The following is a 26,327-nucleotide window of genomic DNA, read 5'->3' as shown; positions in this document are numbered from 1 at the left end:
CATCAAGGTAACAACGGAACATCAAAATACTTACTATCCTTCACTTCACATTTGTCCCTAAGATAAGGGACATCCTAAAAGATGTAATATCATAGTCTTATTAGGACACCAGATAAAGAGGTAACACTACCAAATGAGTGGGTGGGTGAGCGAGAGTGACAGTGAGAGAGTGAGAGAGTGAGAGTGAGAGAGAGAGCGAGAGAGAGAGAACACATACTATACATCTAGATCTATTCTGCCACATACAGAATACTAAGGATGAAATTAAAAACTTGCTTATAAAATATGTTTTATAGTACATTTTCTTGACAAATTATTAGACCCAGGCATTAATATGGAAAATAACTGAATTTATTTTATCTTCTATGGTTGAAATTACAATTGTAGATCATTCATACAACAGATATGAACATACAAAATAATGCTAATATAGAATATATGATAATATTTCACTCTTCAGCAAAGACACTTTGTACTCAGAAAGAACAGAGGACATTATTTGTTTTTGTTTCCTGTTTTATTTTTATTTGCTCTAGTGGCATTTAACCTAAACAATAGTATCACAGGATGCATTGTACATTTCCTCAGACTCATCTAAAATATGTTTTTTGAAGAGAAGTCTTCAAATTTAGGAGCCTACCAATCTATGTATCTGAGAGTTTTTTCTCCCTTAAATTATAGAAGTGCCGCTGCATAAGTGCTCAAATAAGTAACTAATAAATCTGGCACAACAGGTTCTATTCATCAGAAATACCAAAGAGAAAAATAATCCGAAACAGTAATTATGCACACAAGATATCTGCCAGTAGTTCCAACCTGGTTTTGATCAACCATATATTGTTCCAGTCCTCATCAGCCCCACGGCCACCAGTGTTGAGTGAGACCCCACAAGGTGCTGAAATAGGTCTAAAAACTTGGTAGACAGTAGGGAGAAAAGGGCAGGTAAAACAAAGGTGCAATAAAAAAAAAAAAGAAACATGATAACGAAGAAAAAGTAATAAAGTGGAAAAGGATGAGAGATGCAACTAATAATATATGCCAAAAGAATAACCTTCCAGTGCAAGTCTGATGTCATTTTCTAAGAATGTTCGCGCCTGCCTGATTGTTATATAAACTAAAAGTATAAGATCTTTCTCTCTCTGTTCTTTAGTCAAAAGAAAGTTTAGATAGATAGATAGATAGATAGATAGATAGATAGATAGATAGATAGATAGATAGATAGATAGCAGGTTTTGTGGTTGAACTATTTATCTATTACACATGAAAAAAAACAATATTTTGTATCTTACTGAATAATGACAAAAAGTCACAGAAAATGTAGACATTTAATAAATCTTGTCATTAGAAAATATGGACACAATAACTGGCACTCAGCTTTCCCTTCTTTCCTGTCCTATAAATTAACCAGAAAACTCTGTGTATATCAGTAAGCTGGTGTGTGTGCATAATACAAATTGGTTATATTTTACATAGTCCCTTCATTATTTAATGATATATAGACAATGTACTAACTGTCAGACATTCTGCTAGATGCTATAATATGCAATGAATAAAACCTTGCACTGATGAAGCACACAGCGTATGTAAACAGACATTAATAAGAACATCAATAACATATAAATATATATTTAAAATCTTGATGACTCCTATAAAATTAGTGTTAGGATAGTGGTTACTGGGGGGGGGGCACTTTTTCTACATGTATATTTACTTCACGTTAACAAATTTTTACATTTTTGGGGGTATATCTACATGGAGATGTCAATTAGCAACTGGATGCATAAGTTTGGGTTTTTAAGAAATGTTCTGGGTTCGAGCACAAATGATCAGATTCAAGCCTGTAGGTGGTCTTCATAACCACAGACGTGAATGATACAAACGAGAGAAAGCTCATTGTTGTCCTCCAAAGCTACAACTATAAGACATATTTAAATGTCAAGAGCAGATATTAATCAAGATTATTTAATTCAAATTCTGTCTTTTAGCAAATGTGCTATGCAACTAACAGTCCTATTCAGTGATTCCCACCTCTGCCTCCAAGTGGTACCAATGTAGATAAAGGAAATAAAAAAAACAATTCTGTTTGTTTATTTGAAAGGAGTAAGTACTGAGGTCACTTTTCAATCCAGTCACTTCTGGCTCTTTGACTTTAGATTATTGCAAGGAAAATTAAAGGATTAAAATAAGTGACGGGTTAGTCTTTCAAAGCTTGAATTTTCATATTTGTGAAATGCTGCTACTAAGTCTAATCTCATAGGGTTAATATAAGGATTAATTAATTGTGACAATGTTCATCAAATACAGAGATTCAGTAGAGTCCATAGAATGATCAATTTTTTTTTCCCATTTTCATGGATTTTTTTAAATTAAAATTTATTGGGGTGACAATGGTTAGTAAAATTACATAGGTTTCAAGTGTATAATTCTGTAATATATCATTTATATATCACATTGTGTGTTCACCACCCAGAGTCAGTTCTCCTTCCACAGTTTAGTGGTTATCAGAGGGTAAAGGGGGAGGGGGTGGTAGATGAAGGTAAAAGGGATCAAATATATGGTGATGGAAGAATGATCAATTTTAGCCTTTCTACTTTAAAGCTCCATTCACAAGAATACCAAGTTTATTAACTCAAGTGACTTGACCAAAATCAAGTCCCCATTTAAGTCCTCCTACTTCTCAATGAAGTGATTCCTCTAAAATTTCATAATACTATGCTATTCAGAGTAAGCCTTGTTCCTAATTATCTCCACTATAAAGAAAAAAATGAGGATACAAAATTAAGATATGCTTGTGGTTATGAAAAAATTGTTTCTTTCACTTAAGGACAACTAATGCTTCTTCAGTTCTCATATACAACATCTGACTACACATGCCACCCTAAAATATCCAGAAGAAACAGCACAACAACTAAATCTAAAATTGGAGAATAACATTTACATTATTCTGTGTTTCTCTATCCATGATTCTATTCAATCTATCTCAGCGATCTTTGGAGACAATCATTATCCTGATACTTTGCTTACCTCTAGATTTCCTGATCCCTGAAATACAAAGGATTGACACTTCCAAAATAGTTTCTGATTGAGTATTTACACTGCTTTATAGGTAAACCAGGTCAAGACTATCTTAAATCATAAACAATGTCCCAAATATATCCATTGTCCTTACGAAATACTCAACCTAAGATGTTTTTCAAGGATTCTGAAAAACCCTTATCACACATACCTTCCCAAATAATTTTTCTAGTTATGTCATATATATCGTATTCTGAAAATATATGATTTTCATATGTATATGTAAAAAATATATTTCATTTACCAACATGTAAAGGATCAAGACACCCAACAAATATTACTGAATATTCTGCTATATATGTAACATGATCCGACATGATGCATTCCTTTATATACCTTCATGCAAACTATCATCATGATACTGTCTTCTAAGTAATGGGGTTATTGTATATTTATCAAGAAAATGGATCAAAAACCAGCTGGAGAAAACTTTAATGTACTCAAACTTTATATATTAGTTATTCTAATCCAACAAGTTTCTAGGATTCATATTTCTGAAAAAATGACCTTGGCTGATTCAAAGAATTAGTTGTTATCTCTGATAAAATCATTTTGCCTTAATTGATAATATTACCATCTGGCTGGGTTTCAACCAACTGTTATGTTACTGGGCTTTGCTGACTGGATTTCAGAGTGACCTCACTATAGTGCACTGCACTTCAACAGATGAGATAAATATCAAAAAGGTCATATGCAGCAGGGCTCCTGCTCAGTCACTATATCAACTGACAAAGCACCACTTGTAGAGACATAACAGTAAAAATATGACCCTAGGAAAGGAAATAAAGAAACTGTTGTGCATTTCTGAAGGTACAGAATTACCAATGAATTTAAGAGTTGTGTTTTGTCATTATTTTTATGGCATCTGTTTGAAAATTATCATTTGCAAAGCTCCCCCATGGACTGAATTCAAAACTATTCCAAGTGTTCAGTGGTAGTCCACTGACCCAAACTGGATCACAACTTCAAATTAAGTCAGATGGGTCATCCAAATTGATCTGTATAACAGATGAAATTTAGCTCCAGTCAATCCAAACCCATCTAATTTTAAGTTCTGATTTTAGTTTTCTCTAATAACTAATATTCTTTGAATGCCTTTCATGGCTGAATATAACTTAGAACCATTAGGGAAAAGGGATCCTGGAAAATCTATTTCTATGATTCTCATGGAAGAACACAGACTGAATGAATATAGAAGGGAGTAACAATGATTCCAAGTTTATTACAGAAACCTAGCAGACTAACCAAGTGCTAGCCTACACACTGGAAAATACAACTGCTGATTTACAATAAAAAATTGTTCAACTTTATTCATAATGAAAGAATGGCAAATGGTAAAGTTTGAAAAGATCAATAAAGCTTAGTGTTGTTTTTCACCATTGTTTAAAATGGTGAAAAAAGAGAAAAAGACTAATTATCCACCTACTGGAGTATGATTCACCCAGGTAGTGGAATGCTATGTAACCAGTGAAAATGAAAATGTTTCCATCAGAAAGAATAAAGTAGATTAAAATATTTAAAATATCTAACAGGAATGGGACTAATTTTTACCCAGAATTTCTTCCTTGCTGCACTTAGAAGTAAATGTACTTTTACAGATTTTTTCCCGCTATAATCCTTTCCCTAAATGTACACCTTTTCTTGATGTTTTCTAAGATTGGTTCCTGCCAGCAGCAATGTTACACATTTCACTTTCAACATTTTTACCTACAAGGGAAATACCTATATACAGGGGATAATGACAGATGTTTGTATATATAAAGGACCAAAGTAAGCAAACTGAGAAGAATAAGGACTTTGAGATATACAGGAGCAAGGCAGAAGGACAAGGTCTGAAAAAAAACAACCTATCAGAACAGTAGCTAGTGGAAAATGGCAGTATTCTTCTCTTCTTTATGAATTCTTATGATTTCCAATGCAAATTCTGCATTTTTTTAAACAGGTATTGACACATTGGAAAAAAAGTATGAAAGTGGAGGCCAGAATTTGAACAAAGATTTGCAATAACAAGAAAGAAATAGAAAAGGATGTTATAAATTGCAGCATTTGGGAGAAAAGAAGAATTAGAGTAGACACTTGGCCGAATCAGTTATTTCTAAATAAACTTTAAAGATATACACATAAGTTAATCACAAAGAAAAGATTACCTATGCACAAATTCACTTAGATTAAAAACTACAAATTTTAATTGGTATCATTTATTTCTAACACTTAAGTTACCAACATCATATGGAATATGGTAGAATAAGCTAGCTAGGTATCTGACATGAAAATGCTAGCTCAGCTAGCAAGTTAAAAACACATGCGAAATACTTAATAAAAAAATAAAATAAAAAAACAAATAGTGCAAATGTCACCTACTGGACGATTAACAAACGTCAACTACATTTTATCCTGATAATGTAAAAAATACCACTAATTGCATTTCCTTAACACAATTGAAACATGTGAATATAATTATTTCATGTAAAAGTGAATTAACTTTGTTCACTACTTTATATCATGATAATCATACTCCCCACCATTTCTCGTCTCCTAATCAAATCATTCATAAAAGGTTATCAAGAGAAATGTATATTTTAAGATGATTTCCATTTTTTAAAAATTCTAAAATAAATCAAGAACCCAGAAATTTCTCAATTACTTAGAAATATTAATTTTTCAGACTACCTTCACTCTCCAGCAATGCAAAAGACTGGTTAGCATACATGATTGAAATGTCAATATTGGCACAAATATGCATGTAGAGAACTATTAGAATTTACCATCACAATGGACTTGAGGCCATGAATAATCTGCCAATAAGACTTAATTACTTGAGCCAGACATTTCTCTGGAACTTATTTTTAAAGTTCTTGAGTTCAGAAACAATAACTTGTTTATCTTTGTGTCCCCAGGGCCTCTAACACAGTGGCTGTCACATGATATTGTAGGTGACCAATAAATTCATGAAATGGATAATGGTTAATTTGGAACAATAGAGAGACAAGGTGCAATTCCTGTTTCTTTGGTGAAGGATTTGGACTGAAATATTAACACCAACCTTCAGCTAATCAGAGAAAGAAGCAAATACTAGAATATAGGTAAAGAGATAAAGTAAGAAAATTCAGAAAAATAAGGTTCTGATACACATTATTTATCAAAATATTATAAAATATTATAATAGACGAAAGATCTTTTAACATAACAGTTGAATATGTGAAATTCACTTTTATAAAAATATAAAAATATGTAAGAAATTATAAGAATAGCATTTGGTGGCTATTTCTAAAAAATGAATGACCATATCTATTTGTGAAAATATTAATTCTTGGGGATAGTAGCTCTGAGTGCTTTGTAATACTTTTGTCAATATTAACCAGAAATTGCTCCCAAAAGATTCAGAGATCTAAAAGGCTATGAAGAAAATCTTCATTATTCTCAACTAATTAAAGCATAGATATTCTAAGCTAAATTTTATTGATTATCCTGTTACTATACTGTCCTCCCTTCATAAATAAAATCACCTGTAATTTTAGTTCTAGATTACCATATATTGAACATTTGTAAAAACAAAACTAATGTTTCATAAACATATCTGTAAACATTCCAGTTTGACACAGGATATAAAATCTACAATGAGAGTGGGAACGAAGAAAGAAGACTCTCTTAGAGGTTATGTATCCTCCTGGTTTACCAATTTCAGGATAACACTGGACAAATTATTTTATAAGAAGTGACTTCTTACTCATCCCTCCTATTATTCAGGAAGAAATCTAGAAATAGAAGAGAAGCAAATAGGCCTAGCACCTTTCATTACCTGTTAATATAAGACAATTTTTAACATAGCCCAGGGCAGGGAAAGGCGGATGCTCTTGTGTTATAATAAGCCCAGAGTTATTAGTTATTTGTTTGTTACAAATAAGGTCAAAGTTATGTTAATAGAAGGAATATGAATTTCTCATGGATACCAGATGGGGACCTTTAGAAATAAATGAACATCACAGTGGGAGGTGTGTTTGATTTCAGATACTTTGGGTGAAAATAACCTACAGCCTGGAGTGAAAACACGTACCCTATTCCATCATCAATTTCCTCTCTCTAAATGGGAAACAGCCTTCATTATGTTCCTCTAACACAGCCAGACTCAGAAACCTTACAACAAAGGATCCTCCCTCTGCAGGGCCAGCAGAAAACCATCAGGATAGGGGAGAAAAGATGAGAACTTTCAGCAATGCTTTCAAATGAAAAATTTGAAAGAAACAATGGATAATTGAAAACAGAGAGGTTAGGAAATCCTGTATTGGGTTGTGGGGAGCTCAAGACAAAAGGAAAAGAAGATAAAGGGAGAGGACTGAAGGAAAAGAACAGAGAAAGGAGAGATCGCAATTTAGGATGTTCATGTGTGACCCTACCTGGTCCACAGTTCAAGACCTAGTCCAAGTCATCGGTCCTGATGTGACAAGAAGCAGTCAGGTAGCTAAGCCACCTCATCATCTGTGCAACTAAGTACAGGTAACTTTGGGATCAACTACCTGAAGCCTACCATAAATTCCTTAAGTTTCCCATAATATTCTATATACTCACTTTGGGAGCGGACACTTAAGGTTGAATCTAGAGAAAAGTGAATGTTGTAGCCCCATCTCTATACCATGGTCATCACAAACTTTGGCAGCATCCTAGATGTGATTTACTGGTGATGAACGGGATCTACCCACAAGCCCAAGTTAGGTAGGTAAGGTAGCTCCACTTTCACCCTCTTTCTAAAAAATGGCTTGGGGCAACAGAGGTTGGGCAAGAAAAGGAATATGATGTGAACTGGAAACAATGTTAGTTCTCTTGAAATAAGACTATCACTGACATCAAATTCCTAAAATGTAAAACAGGAATCACCAGAAAAATTTCTTCCCTAGCTATGGCTTTCAAATTATCAGTTACAAGTTTGCAAACAGGATGATGAAGAGAGATAAATAGTAATGATAGAAAACCTTAAGTAGGAAAGATTCTCCATGGTTAAGAGCAAATAACAGAAATATAAATGTATAAATTAAGAGAAAGATACAATGAAAGCTGGCAACTGTAAAATTCTCCAGGTTTTCAGGAGGCTGTATTTTTCAACATACTTTCAGGGGACTCCTCTGTTTATTAACATTCAGTGAGAGATTATGCCCAGAGTTAGTTGCTCCAAGGCAAAGACTTTAGGTGACATATTTTAGCATAGCACACACTTTTTAAACATCCAATTTAAAAACCTAGAATAAAAGAATATGAAATAGACAAGTCATGAAAGAAACATAAAAGAGACTAACAAGTTTAAAAATGTGGGCAACCAATTTTGTAAAACTCCACTCAAGTTTGTAGAGCTGCAAGTATACATAGAAGATACGATTTTTAATATTTTTTGTCAAAATAATTAAATACAACTTGTAGAGTCACTCTTTATGTCACACATAGACTATATAAAGCATTTACATAGTATATGTATATATGTATATATGTATATATATGTATATAGATATATACCTATATAGAGAGATATATTCATACATACGTGTGTATAAACAAATTCAATTTGGAATTGCATTTTAATGTCTCAGCAGAGAGAAAGCATTGTAAGCAAAAGCTCAATAGTTAGGTTTCTCTGAATATATGTTAATCATGAGATTAAGCAGTTAGAATTAATGAACAGTGTGCCTCGGGCTCTCACTGTTTTTACTGAAAAAAATAGGTGAGGGAGGTGGAAAGAAAGTCGAAAAATTTTTAAAGGTTTACCGGTTAAAAAAAATCTAAAACTGAATTTATATCTAGAATTTCTATTACCATAGAAATGCAGTTTGAAAATAAACACAGACATTGATAAAAAGTATGTTTAAATCCAGATCCATAAGGAAACAAGGAAGCAGGACACTACGATCAGTTTCTCACTGCATTCCACTATTCTAGAATTACTACGATCTCAGAAAACGTGACTACTCTCAGGGCTGTCATATATATTCACTTCTGAGCTATATGCTCCTTCTGCCTTGCAAAGGGTAAGGTTTACAAGCAAAACAAGACAGGAGAATACCAATAAAAGCAGAAAGAACTGAAGAACAGTCTCATAATCTAAACCCTCCCTTATTTTTTCCTATAACTAAACTTTTTATTGTGAAATAAGAATCAAATGGGGATACCATATAATTAAGGCAAAGACAAAAAGGCCTGATGACCTTGGTTGATTCCTTTGAAAAAACTCTCTTCCATTTTTTTTTGCTGTCCATTTTATTCCCCGCAAAAACATTCATCCTGGAAACATTTCTACTTCTTTTACCCTAACATTTCCCTTTTCTCTTTTCGTCATTTGTTTTCTTCTTTCCTTAAAAAGTGACTCCAAACTTTCTTCACAGTCCCTTTTTAGGTGCTTTGTTAATGAAATCATTAAAAAAAATGTCAGGAGAGAGTGACTATTATTTCTACCAGGTAAGACATCCTTTATGGAAATAGGGTAGGGGTGTGGGGCTTTCACAAATATTCTCAACTTTAACAAGTAATCAATGAAAAAACTAACCATAAAATATAAACAAATCAGAGAAAGATATTCCACATTCCTAAATAGATTTTTCTCCATTAACATTTTTCAAAGATTTACTTCAACCAGACCATACCCTTAGTGAAATTTAAATGTTTTGATATACACCCCTACCCCTACAAAACTGCATCATAATTTTCCAGGAACATATCAATTGTGAAAAATTAAAAACTTAAAAATTCTCTTGTAAATATTATTGCAGTTGAGTATTCTACAACTTTCAATATTTTTTAAATTTCTTATTTTTGTTTCATTGGTAATGTAAAGCTTCTACAATTTGCCTGGAATTTTGTCATGTTCATTCATTTCTGAAAAAGGTTTAGTATATTCATTGTTGACAAAAATTAAATGTGAAAGCAGGGTGTACCACCAAACAAAAAGAACTACTAAATTTCACCATGTTTGCCTGTCTCTCTGGTTTTTGAGGTCATCACTTTGCCCTGTGATTTCAATTCTTTGATGAATCTATAGAGTTAATTTTCCGTTTGTTCAGTTTTTTTGTTATTGCATAGGTGAGAGTTATGACTTCCAAGCTCTTACGTGCGGGACCTGGCTTTATAAAGGCTACTTCAAGGAATTATTCATCCTAATTTGCTTATAAATACTTACAATACTCTTTCATCCTTAAACATTTGAATATTCAGGGACATAACTCAATCTAGTCACCATTTATCCTATATTCTGCTATATTGTAAAAACTCACAAACTTTATTTTCCTTACCTACTGAGAAACAGAACTGGTTCTCCTGATCTTCCCAACATATATCCTGACTCCTAGTTCAAGCCTGATCCAAAAAGACCTATCGGTGGCTTGAGACATACCTGGTATTCACTAGTATATAAATACCCTGATTGGCAAGAACTGTTGGGAGATCATCTTAAATGTGATTAGCAAGTCTGTCTTTATTTGGCCACAGGCAAAAGACTCACTGTTAACGGAGAGGGCACCTGTTCTGGAAATTGTTAAAAGAAACATCAACTTATTACAAGTTGCAAAGCAGGTCTACTGTTCTGTTTGTATGTCATTCTCTGAAAATACTTTTACCTAATTTGGCAGAAACTTAGGGTAAGTGCCAAAACACTGTGTACAAAAGTTAAATAAATTACCTTGAGACAACTAATGAATGGAAGATGATTAAAAGTTAATGTTTTCATAATAAAATCAACCTTGAAAAATGGTCCTGTTGAAGAGTTCATGGTGATGTATTCATGGTGAACCTTGACAGTCAAACCAAAGGATTATTTTGGGTGGTTTAAAGTTACATACTATTCAGTGAGTTTGGCACCATTCACACAGCCAAAATGTGTTATTCATACTTTTAAAATATTGTTATCAAACAGACCGAGTAACCACATTTTCACATACCCACTTAGAGCCAAGGCTCTGATTACTTTTTTAAATAAAATTACACAAGATAATTACACTAAACTGCATGAAATCTCACTCGATACTTGTCATTAGTAGAAAGGAAATGCCTTCATGGAGAAAATGACATAAAGAAAAAAATATAAGCTAAAACTTTAAGGGAGGTGGGAACTAATGATGTGTGAAAATTTAATAGGCTAAAGTACGCCTACTATGTCGTACTCCATTTATTAAAGAATAGTAGAAGCAGCAGTTCTCTGGGTGATGTGAATAAGGGTTATTAGCAATAATAATGGTTTGCTAGCTGATAAATTTGCAGATTAAGCAACCTCTGCCATGGAGGTTAGTAATACTTCAAAGATATTGTTCAAAAGAGAATGGAATGGGTATTTTATTTTTGTATCGAGAAAACTAGACTCTTTACCAAAGTGTGTGGCAGCAGAAGTCTTGCTTCTCACATTTTTCAGTTTTAATGGGTGATGAGCATTCTACCCGGTACTAAAAATTTTATGACATTTCACTCATTTGATCATGCAGTGTTCTATAGTTATGCTCAAACTGTCTGGTACTCTGCTTTTCTTGTTAAAGATCACATCAGAAAAAAAACAACAACCTATTTCATATCCAGGTCATTTTATAATAAAAATAAGGAATAACATATGTAAGTATCTCTCTGGGGATTGCAGTTTTGCCATTTTTGTAATGAAAATAACTAGTGCTCGATTTTGAAAATGACCACTAGGTTTCCTAGATTTTAATTTTCATTTATTAGACAAAAAGCCTTTAGGAAAAGGCCCCTGAAATTTTCATAAAGCAAAGCTAGGGTGCCGATGTTCTCATTAGCTAGCCTGAAGGTCAAATCCAGGTGTGGACAGCCACAGGATTGTTCTGTTGATAACAATGGGAATCCATAAAGGTACCCAAGAACATAGGTCCACAGTTGAGTGCACTGAGCGCATGGTTTAGTCTTATCTACGCAGCTTTGTCAGTTGCCCATCATAATGTCTTGTTTCATGACATCATTAAATGGAAGCCAGAACCACTCAAATTATATAATTAAATACATTCCTTTTTAATCGTAATTACTGTTTGACCTAAGATCACTCTATGGCAGCTGCCATCAGCAGTTCCGTGAACACACAACATTAGTAGCCAATTTGTACTAGCCAATATGGCTAAATTAAATTTGGCTAAAATAAAATTTGCACTAAAATGTTCATGTAGATCATGACTAGAAGACATGGGGTGTTAATTTCCAGATCTTAATCTGAAAGGCACAAGCAAAACTATTTTTGGTAGAGGACCGACTACACTTTGATAATAGCTTAACTGATGTGTGGTCCGAGAGCCAGGGTTGCTGACAGTGCCTGAGTCAGAGCCTCTCTGAATTCGGGTCAATTTAGGAAGCAAAAGGTCAACACCAGAGGCTAGCAGACACAGATCTCAGTGGAGGCTTCCTCATGAAGGTAATGATCATGGTTGATGATATAACCCTGGAGGGGGAAAGGTAAGAATCCTGCCCAGGCTTGGATGTTGAAGATGATGATGATGGATGACAGTGAAGATGGAAACTCCTGTACCACAGTAAATCCCTAGTCCATTGGTTCTCAAACTGTGCTGCACGCTTGGATCACAGAGTGTTCCTTACATAAAACTTATGGGAATAAAATTATTCGAGGAACAGATATTAAGCAATTTCCTTTAAAGATAGGGAGTAAAGATTCTTTAAATAGATCTTAAAGCAATTTGTATCAAAGCCCCATTCCCTTTCCATTTTCTCCACGCTGAAGAGTGTTTGGCAGGCAGAAATGTGCCTTTTCCTTTTCCACTTTAGGCCTGTTCTTACATCTTAGATAAGAGTGGTCCCAATTTGAAAGGTAAAGAATACCAGCAGGTTGCAGAGGAGCAAACCATCAGGTTCCCACTTCAGGAGGTTACCATTCCCTGAAATATGGGGTTTGCCTGTATAAATTAAAAGTCTTACCAGTTGTTCTCAAAGTATGGTCCCAGAACAGGAGCATTAAGACCACCTGAGAATGCAGCCATTATGGAATTCAGTATGGAAGTATCTCAAAAAACTGGAAATGGAATTACCTTATTATGACCCAGCAATTCCACTCTTAGGTATCTATCCAGAGAAATCCAAGACACTGATTCAAAAAAATTATGCACCTCTATGTTTTTTTTATTGCGGCACTATTCACAGTAGCCAAGACATGGAAACAACCGAAATGCCCATCAGTAGATGACTGGATTAAGAAAATGTGGTACATTTATACAATGGAGTATTACTCAGCCATAAAGAAGAATGAAATCTTACCATTTGCAACGATATGGCTGGACCTAGAGAATATTATGCTAAGTGAAATAAGTCAGACGGAGAAAAACAAATACCATATGATCTCACTCATATGTGGAAGCTAAAGAATGGAATAAATGAACAGGCTAATCAGAAACAGTCTCAGAGATACAGAGAAAAAACTGAGGGTTGCTAGATGGGAGGGGTGGGGTGGAAATAAGGGGGAAGGTGAGGAGATTAGAAAGCACAATCAGTAACTACAAGATTGCCATGGGGATACAGAAGACAGTTTGGGGGATATAATCAATAATGTTGTAAAGATTTTGCAGGGTATCTGATGGACACCTGTCTTATTAGGGACCCAATTCATGGACGGTGTTGGTGCCTGACCACTGCAGTGTACACCTGAAGATGAATAATAATGAATGTCAACTATAATTATACACACACACACACACACACACACACAGTCACAGGATGTGGAATACAGCATAAGGAATAGAGTCAGTGGAATTTTAACAGTTATATTCGATGCCAGAGGGGTATTAGATTGGGGGAGGGGAGTTATCACTTTGTGAGGGGTATAAATGTCTAACTATTACATTGTTTTGTAACTAAAAGAAAAAATCAAAAAAACTGAAACTAAAAAAGAAAAAAAAAATCACCTGAGAATTTTCTAGAAATGCAAATTCAGCTCAGACCTACTAAATGAGTAATTCTGAGGGTGGAGCCTGGCAATCTGCTTTTCAACAAAACCTCCAGATGATTTGGATGCATTCCAAAGTTTGAGAAGCACTGGTCTTTACAGTAATTTATGTCACCTCTTTACTATTTTTTTTTTTCCTGAATTGGTGGGCAGCCCTATAATACATACGGATATCAATACAATTTTTAGATTCAATTATGTTTGTCCTAAATTTTTATTCAAATGCAATCTCTGTACTGGCCTGTCTGCCTATTTCACTCAAAAATTTAAAAGTCAGAGGGAACAGTTGTTATGATTTTCAGGAAAAGAATCTCTAAAATACCTGGACAAACCACCTGCATTCCCAGAGGTTTCCTAAACCAGTGACTAGCCTGTAATTTTCTAGGACATCCCTTTTATGTCTTCTACCTTATGAACAATCTAGAATAACCATAGGAGAAGGAACTCTTGAATCAGAGTCCAATTTAGCCTTTGGTTCGTCCTGTATCTAGAAGCATGACTTAAGATAATTTTAAGAGCTTCCATTTTCACATAAAGTGGGAATATTAAAAAATAAAGTAAAATACAAATAAAATATCTCACATAGTGAGAACTGAAAGCAATCATTTATGTGGGGGAAAGGTACTACCAAAAATAATTTGCATATTTTACCTAATAGTTCGCATATTGTGAAATGTATTGTGTCTTACCCTATTCTATGGCAGACAGAATAATATCCTCCCTCCCCCCAGATCTGTCCATAACCTAGTCCCCAGACCTGTGATATATTATCTGACATGGCAAAAGTGCCTTGGCTGATGTGATTAAGGTTAAAGACCTTGAGAAGGGGAGAATATTCTGTATTTTATGCACAGGGGTCCAAACTAATGGTATGAATTCTTAAAAGTAGAGAACTGTTCCTACCTGCACTCAGAGAGAGATATAAGAACAGAAGAATGGTCAGAGATGGACCTTGCTGGTTTTGAAGATGGAGAAAGGGAACCATGAACCAAAGAATGCAGGCAGCCTCTAGAAGTTAGAAAAAGCAACAAAATAGGTTCTCCTCTAAAGCCTCCCAAAGGGAATGCAGCCCTGCTAACACCTTGATTTTAGACCAGTGACACTCTTATTCAACTTCTGACCTCCAGAAATATATAATAATAAATCTATGTTGTTTTAAGCCACTGAAGTTGTGGTAATTTGCTATGCAGCAATAGGAAATTAATACGTATTGCTATGCTTATTCTCTTGAAGTTACTTTAAGATGTAAAACTGGGTTGTGCTCCACCCATCAACATAGTAGCAGGGCCACTGACACCGATAGACCCCAGGAGCAGATTAATGGTCCAGAGCACCACGATCACAACACACAGGAAATGTAGTCACTACAGATAAGCAATATGGATCCTTCTTTCACCGAATCAGAGAGAGTAAACTCACACGAAAAAAAGACTCAGATCACAATTTGGCGATGAAGCTGGACTTTTGAACTTTTCAACTCACCTTTTTGAAATGGATGTTTCTCTTCTCTTTGTCTCTCTCTCTTTTTTGTAAGACTTGAAATATAAAGTCTTAGACACGCTAGCCACCATAAAACAAAGCTATACTTACCATTACATTCCCCAAGGGAGAAATAAATCATGAGTAGATATAGCAGAAAGATGAGTTTTTTGAAAGTGTCTGAATGACTGTGTTTGCCTAACATTACTATAAGGGAAGTGTTAAGGAATGGACCATGTGCTTTTTGATTGTTAAGTAAAATATGTATCCAACTGCCTCAGCAGCACAAACACATTCTGATAGTCTTAAAAGGAAATTGAATATGCCATATTGGTACTGTGTTTTGTCAGGACTGCAAAAAAACAGGATCTCACTTTTAGAATTATTTTCAATATTTATAATTGTAATATTTCAAATACAAACAAGAACATGAACTGCACAATATATGGGTTTATAAAGAGCATTAAGATCTTCTGTACAGACAGACTATATACGAATTGTGAGATGCTTGCTGATGACTCTTTTCTCACTGTGTTTTCACATGTCAGAGACTAGAGAGGGCAAGCTCTCATGTCCCTTAGAAGAACACTGATCCTATTCCTGAGGGTACCACCTTCATGAGTGAATTATCTCCCAAAGGCCCCACCTCCTAATACCATCATATCGAGGGTTAGGATTTCAACCTATGAATCAGAGGGAGTGGGACACAAACATTCAATCCACAACAGGATGAACATTTAACCATTTAGACTCTCAGTCAATGTTGCATGAAAGGAATGGTGTGACTGTGGGACCAAGTGGACTACCATACAGAACACTATGCAGGCTCAGAGAGTCTTGAGATCAGCATCTGGGATGAGGAACCTGATAGAGCCTATTAAGGGTGTAATGGATGAGGGTATGAATACAAGGGATGCTGGCCTAAAGCCTTGCAGTACTTCATGACCCTTGTATAAAAAACTACTTAAGAAACTGGGCTAGAAATCAGATTGCATAGGGTTGAATTCAAGCACCATCACTTAATGCTTATGTTTCCTCTAGAACGTTAATTTCTCTAAGCTCTAGTTACCTATCTATAGATGGAAATGAGTATCTGTATGTAAGACTGTTATCAGTAGAAATGGGACAATCTAAGGACTTACCTAGTTCCACTACATAGTGATCAGTCAGTCAGATTAACTATTACCAAAATTATTGAAGAAGATAATTATGCTGGGTCTGCTGCTACAGTAACATAAGTTGGAGTTGAGAGAAAGTGCGAGGAAAAACGAACAACCTACACTTTTCTTCTCCTTCCACCTATTTTTTTTTAAACCAAGGTAGATCATGTGCTGGTCCAGCCCTGGGATTATATAAGACACCAAATCAGGGTCATGTGGGATAAAACAGAAAGTAGCAGGCTGGTTGTGAGCTGTGCGAATACAAGAAAAGGAGAAGGTGAGAGAGGTGTCCCTACTTTTATAATAGGTGAGCTAGAAGATAAGGTTCTTGACCCCAGTCTGAGGAAAATTTGGCTGCAAGCAATACCTCTAAGTCTCACACACAAATAAAATCAGACTTTTTTGTGCATTCCCAGTGGCAGATGACACAATTTGATTGTCCAGTTTATTCCCCTTCCTCATGCATGGCCCAAGCTCCCAGAAGTCACTGCTCAGTGATACTAACACCAGGCCATCACTAGTGATGAATGGGTCTCTGAGCAAGCTGAAACAGTTAGATTCTCTCTTCTAAAGCCACTTAAACTTCAAATATTGTTAGACCTATTTATACAATACAGGGAAATGGAGGTTAGCCATATCCCACCAAGTTGATAGAGGAGACAAAACTTGTTTTGCAAAAAATGTAAAACAGATATGCAGGAAGGAATAAAGATGAAGAACATAGAGTTACAATCAATTTTCCTATTTATTTTAGCTGAGACATGGAGGAATTTCTGCCCCTGGATTCTAGGTTATGCCCCAGTACCTTCATCGTTAATTAGCCTTTTGACTTAAGAGATATCTTAAGTTGGTTTCTGTTGTTCTTAATCAAAGAATTCAAACCATGTAATTACATAACCTCTGGTACTGAGCCCGGGATTTTTGCCTCAATGGTAACCCCCTAGCTCAATTTGGAAATAGTACTGGATCTTCCTCTTGAATAGTGAAGACAATGGGCAGAAAGTATCACCATGACTGCAACAGACTAATCCTGTGACGTTATTAAAGTTTTTCATGTGTATCGATGCTACTTTATAGAGATAACAGTATGACACTCTAGCTAACTACAAATAATAAAACCGAGCCAACTATGAAACCACTAAAATATCCTCAGGAATCCTTATATCATTACTATTAACACCATGTAATGTAAAAGTACAGATTATTGGAATGTTGTGAACACACACACACACACATAGTATTTTAATACTGTTTGCTGTAAACAAAGCACTATTAAAAAAATAAAACCTCATAGTTTAATGGTTGCTTTGTTTTGCTAAGAATAGCTGAAAAAAGGACTCTACTCAAGATGGCTGAATAGGTCAACGCTGTGCTCACCTCCTCTCATGACCACATCAAAATTACAACTAAACTACAGAACAACCATCACTGAGAATCGCCTTAAGTCTAGCTGAACCAAAGTACCACAACTAAGCACATACAGAAGAAGCCACCTTGAGACTGGGACAGGGGGCAGAGCTGCAGAACAGGCTGCTCCGACACCCATGTGTGACCATTAAAAATCTGGAGGGATACCTTGGCTGCAGAGGTTCCCCTCCAGAGGAGCAAAGGGGTCCAGCCCCACAACAGGCTCCCATACCCAGGGTAATAGGGCTGGGGGAGAAGTATCCACAACCTCTGGATGTGAAAACCAGCAGAGATTGTAGCAAGGGGAGCTGAAGTTCCAGACATTACTCACTGAGGGACTCACTTGCTCTGAGCTCAAGCACTGGGGCTGAAGCCCAAAACGACACAGGGACAGATGGGGAGAACCTGAGTTGTCTGGCTTCAGGGCAATGTCTGGAGGGGTAACTTCCTCCCAGACAGAAGTGTTAACAAAATCCATGTTTTTCTTCTTGAGCCTTTCTCCCTCCAAGAATGCAGACACAGGTGGTACCCATATCTGAGTATCCATCAACTTGGCTAACACCATTCATTCACCCCACCCAACTTTCAGGCTCACCTAAGCCACTTCTAGTGGCTTTTCCATATAAACAGCTTGTCTTGGCTCATGCTGTAAACTTTCCTAAAATCTCTCAAAGGTTCATAAACCCCAAACAAGCAGTATATGTCCTCAGCATGCCCTGTGCCTCTTCTGAGCAGACCCTGGCACTAAGTGCAGTGGCCTCAGTTCACGGTGTTTGGCCTCTCAAGGCAACTCCAAACCCAGCATGGATGGTGGCCATCTACGAATTGCTCTGTGGCTCAAAACAGGTGGCCCCGGGCAGGACACAGGTTGTGGCTGAACCGGCCTGCCAATGGGGTCCCACCCAGGAGGCCCTGAGTCTGGCATGCCCTGTGGCCAGCTTCAGACCCAGCTAAGCATCATTCAGCCAGCTCCAAGGCTGAAACACACAAAAGGCAGACTAGGTAGGCACCAGAGCCCTGCTAAAGCAAATTCTGCTCCATAAGGTCAGGCCCTGCACCACAGCTCCTCCACTGTAGTTAGGGCCAGTACTCACAACCAATCAGTCTGACGGTCAATCCTTCCCACTGATGTACAAACAACAACCAAAGCTTAACTGCAACATGAGGGCACACAGAACACACACAAGGGTCACACCTGGAGCACATGACTCAGGTGACCAGGGAGACTGCACCACTGGGCCCCACAGGGCACCTACTACATAAGGCCACTCTACTAAGACCAGGGGACATAGCAGCCGTACCTAATACATAAAAACAAACACAAGGAGGCAGCCAAAATCTGGAGACAAAGAAACATGAAAAATGAAAAAACACTACAAAGCTCCAGGAAGAGAACTAAACAAAATGGAGGCAAGCAACCTACTAGACACAGGGTTCAAAACAATGCTTATATGGATGGACCGTGAACTTATTGAGAACTTCACCAAAGAGACAGCAAGTGTAAAAAAAAACTCCACACAGAAACCATAAAAAATAACAAATCAGAAGTGAATAATACAATAACTGAAACAAAGAATTCTCTATAAATAATCACCAGAAGACTAGGTGAAGCAGTGGACCAAATCATCAATTTGGAAGACAAGATAGCAGAAAACACCCAATCAGAACAGCAAAAAGAAATTTAAAAAAATAAAAATAAAATGAGGATAGTTTAAGAGATCTCTGGGATAACATCAAGCATGACATTCACATCATAGGGGTACGAATAGGAGACTAGAGAGAGCAAGGGATTGAGAACCTACTTCAAAAAATAATAACAGGAAACTTCCCTAACCTAGTGAAATAAATAAACATAAAAGCCCAGAAAGTGCAGAGAGTCCCAAACAAGATAACCCAAATAGTCCCACATCAAGACACATCATAATGAAAAAGTCAAAGGTTAAAGATAAAGAAAGCATCTTAAAGACAGCAAGAGAAAACTGTTAGTTACTTATAATGGAGCTCCCATAAGACTATCAGCTGATTTCTCAACAGAAACTTTGCAGGCCAGAAGGGATTGGCACAAAATATTCAGTGATGGATGAAAAGCAAGGACCTACAATCAAGATGACTCTACCCAGCAAAGCTATCATTTAGAATTAAAGGACAGATAAAGAGTTTCCCAGACAAGAGAAGATAAAGAGTTCTTACGTTCTTACATTCTTACCACCAAACCAGGATTACAAGGAATCTTAGAGCGACTCCTTTAAAAAAATAATAATAATAAATTATATATACATATGTATGTATAACAAAATGGCATTCTCTATAAATATGTTATATATATATAACAAAATGGCATTAGTTATGTATCTATCAACAATTGCTTTGAATGTAAACAGATCAAATGCTGTATTCAAAAGATAGAGTGGCTGAATGGATAACAAACAAGACCCTTACATATGCTGCCTATAACAGACTCACTTCAGATCAAAAGGCACATACAGACTGAAAGTAAAGGGATGGGGAAAAAAAGTTTCATGAAAATGGAAATGAAAAATAACACCTAAAATAGTAATACCTATAGCAGACAAAATAGACTTTAAAACAAAGGCTATACAAGATACAATGAAGGACCCAATAATCCCAGTTCTGGGTATTTACTGAAGAAATCCAAAACTCTACTTCCAGGGGACATGTGCATCCATACATTCATTACAGTGTTGTTTACAATGGCCAAGACATGGAGGTAGCCTGGGTGTCTGTCAATGGATGAATGGATAAAGAGGAGATAGTACATATATACAGTGGAATATTGCTCAGCTATGGAAGGGAATGGGTTCTTGCCATCTGTGGCATCATGGGTGGACCTGAAGGGTACTGTTCCAAGTGGAGTACATCAGACAGAGAAAGACAGATGCAATGTGATTTTGCTTATATGTGGAATCTAAAGAACTAAACAAACAAATGAAACAGAAACAAACTCAGATACAGAGAACATTTTGATGGTTGTCAGATGGTGGGGGGTTGGAGGACAAGGTGAAGAAGGCATTAAGAAGTTCAAATCAATAGTTACAAATTAGTCATGAGGATGTAAAATAAAGCATGGGGAATATAGTCAATAATATGGTAATACTCTGTATAGTGCTAAGTGGGTACTAGTTAGTGGGTGCCTCTTAAAATATACTAATGTCTAACCACTATGCTATAAACCTGAAATTAATATAAAATAGTATTGGATGTAAACTATAATTGAAAATTTTTTTAAAGGGGTCAAAAAGGTGAAGGGGAATTAGAAGTTCAAAATTCCAGATATAAAACAAGTCATGGACATGTAACATACAGCACAGGGTATATAGTCAGTATTATTGTGATAGTATAGTATGGTGTCAGATGGTTGCTGGACCACTTCCATGGTGATCACTTCCTTAGGTATATCAATGTTGAATAACTATGGTGTACACCTGACACTAGTATGATAATGTATGTTAGCAATTTTTAATAAAAATCTTTTAAAAATAGCTGAAAAAAAACCAAAAGGAAGGTTAATGCCGCAGCATAAATTTTTACTGTATTTAATGACTATGTATTTAGCTTTTTTTTTTTTAAACAAAGCACTTCCAATAAGGGGAAAAAAACACACAAAACATTCACTGTATAAAACAATCAAAGTACAAGTCATAGAACAGAGATTTTTCACTTCCAAACAAAATTTCAACTTATTCATATATTTTGTTTGACAAATTGCCTTTTTGCTATCACATGCAACCAACTGGTATCAAGCTGTATTCCTAATATATATCACCATATTTATCAATGGTACTTTATCCATGAAGATTGAATTTTTCATATGATAATCATACATTCTTGAAAAGACAGTAATTATACTTTTGGGGTAAGAAATATTTACATCAACCTAATTAGAATTACTAATATAGGGAAGAAGGATCCAACTTTAAGTGACATATGATTTCTTTATAGCCAAAGATTTACTTGTTTTAATAACATCAAGAGTGATATGCCAAAATGCTAACACATTTTCATCAAATGATTGAAAGTGTTAGGTAGAAAGATTTCAAACATTTTAAACTGTCAGGTACACACTACAAGGGGTAAAATACAAGTAGTTTCACGAGCCTGTATGTCTAATATAGTATGGATTATAGTCCAGTCTCCTGTAGTGGCCTGGCCTAGGTTGCATGTTGTGAAGCCAAGGTGAATTACTGTCTGAGACTTGTGTAGCCACAAGCTAGGAAACCAGAGGAAATTTGAACTATTAGGTACAAGGCCATGGGAAGAGCACAAAGCAAGATTCAGCACCCAAAACTAAGGAAGATGTAGTCAGAAGGTGGGACTTGGTGAGTCCTTCTGGACAGAAGAAGTAGAATGGCCAAGTTCATGGAGAATATAAAAGACACCAAGAATCACCATGCTCTCCTCTCCTGCCATGAGTGAAAGGCCCTACAATTTTCCTAAATCACCTATTGCAGTGTTCTCCACCCAGGATGGACACTGAATCACCTGAGGAGCTTAAAAAATATACTAATACCTGCATTTACCCCAAACCAGTTTAGTCAGAATCTCTGGGGATTCAAATACACAGCCAGCATTGAGAACTACCAATTAAACAGAAGGAATTACCCAACTCAAGGAAATGCTGGTGGTGAAGTGTGGGTTATTACGAGGAACGCCCTGCACCCAACCCTTCCCAGAGGAGTGTCCAGAGAGCTGGCAAAGTAACGGGGCTTGTATGGTCAGCAGACGTCACGTGGGGAGGGCTAAGGCACTAAGCCAGTTCAGAGGATGTGCTCAGCATCCTAGAGCAACAAAAAGTACATCAACTCATACATAACGATGTCCACAATAAAGTATATTCCAAAATGGGTTATCACAAAATGGTTATGACTTAATACCCTATATAAGTGTCCATTAAAAGCAAATGATGAGAAATGCCCCAAATCCTTTCTGTGTTCAGTGCAAGGTATAACAGGAAGAAAAATATTCATGTTTCCTTTGGTCTAAATATGAAAAGGTTTTAATTTTCTAAAATCTGCTTTTGTCCCAAATGTTCAGAAGTTCACATATGCAAAAACAAAACAAGAACTCTCTTAGCTGCGGTATTTTTCCATCCTGCAGAATAGCATGCTTTTGTGTATTTCTACGTGTTTTCCTCCTGAAATGTGCACCTGGAAACCAAAATGAGATGACTTCCTCCTCTGTCTCAGAGACAGAAAAGGGGCTTCCAGCCTTTGCCCTGAGGTCAGAGCTCTCTTGGAACGTGTCCATCGTTAAAACAGTGCTTGAGGGGGTTTGTCTGCTCACGTTTTAATAATTGTTTTACTCACCATTATGTATCTTAACATAACCAAACCCAACCCCATACCTGCTTTCTAGCAATTATTTTCCTTGTTTATTAAGACATTTGTGTTTACACCAAAACAATAATGTTTTTAAAAATTCATCATGTTCACTAGCGTTATGATAAAATCAATCCCTTTATACCACTGGTGCTGGAGGACAAGATAAACATGCCACTTGAGCTAACATTTTAGTTTGAGTCAGCATAATAATTATTCTATTATTAGAGAATTCTGCTGTGCTGATTAGCATACATCAGCATACAAATCAACTTCAAACCCTTTCTGAAAAATTAAGTCACATTTATGCAGTTCCCCACCTAGGCCCACTTCCTTTCTGCCAAAGAAAGCTGGGAAATTGAGAGCCAAAGAAAGATTTTATTTTTGCAACATTATTTAACCAGTCAGGAAAAGACAAGACTTATTTGGTAAATAAACTATTTTCTTCCTTTAAATACATAACGTGAGGAGGCCAATTCTGCAAAACCAGGGGAAGAAAAAGTAGATAATGCATTCCACAGTTTGGGTAAGATTCAACATTAAGGTTCAGGTCTGGTGTGTGTCTAGGGTTAAAGAAAATAAGAGATCATTGGATGATGTGTTGAAATGTTAAAAAAAAAAAGACCAGAGTTCATTCACTTAAGGGGCTCCTTAAGGACAGAGATTAATTCTTGGAGGTCCTTGAAATTCAGTACTTTTTTCTCTTTTCCAAGAGCATAGGCTTTATGAGAGAGAAATTTTCCTTCCTCAAACCTTCACCCTTTCTATTCTTAACCTGCAATTTAGAAAATTCCATTTTTATTTACTTGTGATTAATATTTACTTCCTTTATGTTGTAAGGTTCCAGAAGAAAAAATCACCTTATTGATTTTTGCATTCCACAGGTTGCCTAATAGTCAATATGTTTTCATTCATTAGTTGTTTTGTTCTAGAAATGCAGTAATATGTCTGAAAAAATTATTTACTCAGGTCATTTCCACATGGAAGAGATGAATGAAAGTGCCTATGCCAACAGGTGTCACTTCCCAATTTGGCATGTAAGTACCATGCTTATTATGGAAAAGAAAAACTGCATATCCAAATAGGTAATGAATCTTATAAATAAAATAATTTTTCAAAAGTATGAATAGTGATACTTAAATGGTAAAGTCATGACTTGGTGTCATACATTCTAAAACAAATTTGCATTGAGACTCTCTATATTTTTTTCAGCCTTGCTCTTTAGCGAGTCCCATTTCATTTCTGAAGACACCTATTCATTATCATTCCTGCTTTATGATCTTCGCTGTGTGAAGCTAAAATGTCAGGAACTCTAAGTACTTCATAAGCATTCAATATCTTTTAGTTTAACATAATTACAATAATGATTATAATTATCTTCTCTAAATTGTGTATTTTTTTTTCATTCTTTTCCACAAGTAGACATTCTTGGTGGCTAGCATCTGTTTCTACAATTCTTAGCTCAACAACCCATACAATCTATATAAATAGGAACGAATGTGTAGAATGCCAACCATGGTTAAATGAAACCAATACTCAAGTGCACCAAGTACATTCACGTGCCTATAAAAAATTTCATGCACTACAACTGATTGCCACTTAATACTACCGTGTTTCCCGGAAAATAAGACCTAGCCAGACAGTCAGCTCTAATGTGTCTTTTGGAGCAAAAATTAATATAAGACCCGATTTTATTTTATTATAATATAAGACTGGGTCTTAATATAAAATATAATATAATATAATATAATATAATATAATATAATATAATATAATATAATATAATATAATATAATATAATATAATATAAATAATATAATACCAGGTCTTATATTAATTTTTGCTCCAAAATACGCATTAGAGCTGATTGTCTGGCTAGGTCTTATTTTTGGGGAAACACAGTAAGAGGTGAAAAACAAAGATTCATTTTAGCAAGAATACTAAATTCTTTAAATTTATTCAGTATATGAATAAATGCAAAGGCAAATAATAATACATGAAGATTTGTATACAATTGCGTGTTTTCATTTTTAGGCTCAGGAGGCTGATGATCACTATGGTGAAATAAAGAAAGGTGATATTAATCCACTCATCAAAAAAAGATTACATGTCAAAAACAAGAAGTAGCCTCAACAAATTATTCATGCAGCATATTAGTTATTGTATATGTCACGAGTGAAAGTCATACTACTACTGACTTTTCAGGCATCAGAAAAGCTTCAATATTAGAAGTCAAACTTTTCTAGTGTATATATATGCTAATAGTTCAGTCAACTATCCTCACTCCTGTAGCCATTAATTAATGATTATAGTTTGGAGATGGTAATGAGGAGGGAATGTTTTTCTTATTAAACTGACCCATACAAATCATCAATAAAAGACATCAATACTTAAATGAGTGCTCACAGATTATAATAATAATAATAATTTACATCTGAAATTTTGGGGACCAAATATTTCAGCGTGTACGTTGTAGTCTAACTATTTTTCTTGAATCAATCACTTCATTGTTTCCTTAAAGTGTTATGTCAAAGCCATAAGTTAGAAGCACTACTAAATGATTAAATATCTAATTCCTTTTATGTGCCTTTCTCATTTGTTTGCAAAGCTATGTGAAATAGGCTTCGGGCGAAATAGTATATTAATGTGCATTTATAGTAATTCGTAGTGTTGAGTTATGTGAAGTAATAAAATGGCATTTCCTCTACTGAAGGAGAAGATTCTCATCAGGAACTGAAACAAATAACATTTTTATAAGAAATGTGAACTTAGATTGAGACTAACAGTCAAGAGCAAGGAATATTTACACATTTTCAGGCTTTTCTATATTTGTCATCATTACTTTTACTATCATTCAACCTCAAGTGCTTTATCTATTACCAATTTATTTATTACACAATAAAAACAAATTGATTGCAATGATAAAAAGTGAAATGGGTTAAGTTCAGACGT

The 26,327-nt window shown here is 35.5% G+C and overlaps 1 protein-coding gene and 1 pseudogene across 1 annotated transcript in view; both read right to left on the bottom strand.

The window, feature by feature from the left end:
- LOC109444823 (large ribosomal subunit protein eL32 pseudogene) overlaps positions 1 to 18,604 on the bottom strand; it is a 112,728-nt pseudogene extending 94,124 nt beyond the window's left edge.
- The window catches only part of LOC148758342 (uncharacterized), a 264,478-nt gene that overhangs the window by 128,030 nt on the left and 110,121 nt on the right, over positions 1 to 26,327 (bottom strand). The window lies entirely within an intron of this gene.

This window comes from Rhinolophus sinicus, chromosome 4 (assembly GCF_057876585.1).
Source record: "Rhinolophus sinicus isolate RSI-liver-muscle chromosome 4, RSI-T2T, whole genome shotgun sequence".
Taxonomy (NCBI): Eukaryota; Metazoa; Chordata; class Mammalia; order Chiroptera; family Rhinolophidae; genus Rhinolophus; species Rhinolophus sinicus.
Note: the sequence above shows the minus strand (reverse complement) of the source record. Positions and strands in the feature narration are given on the sequence as shown.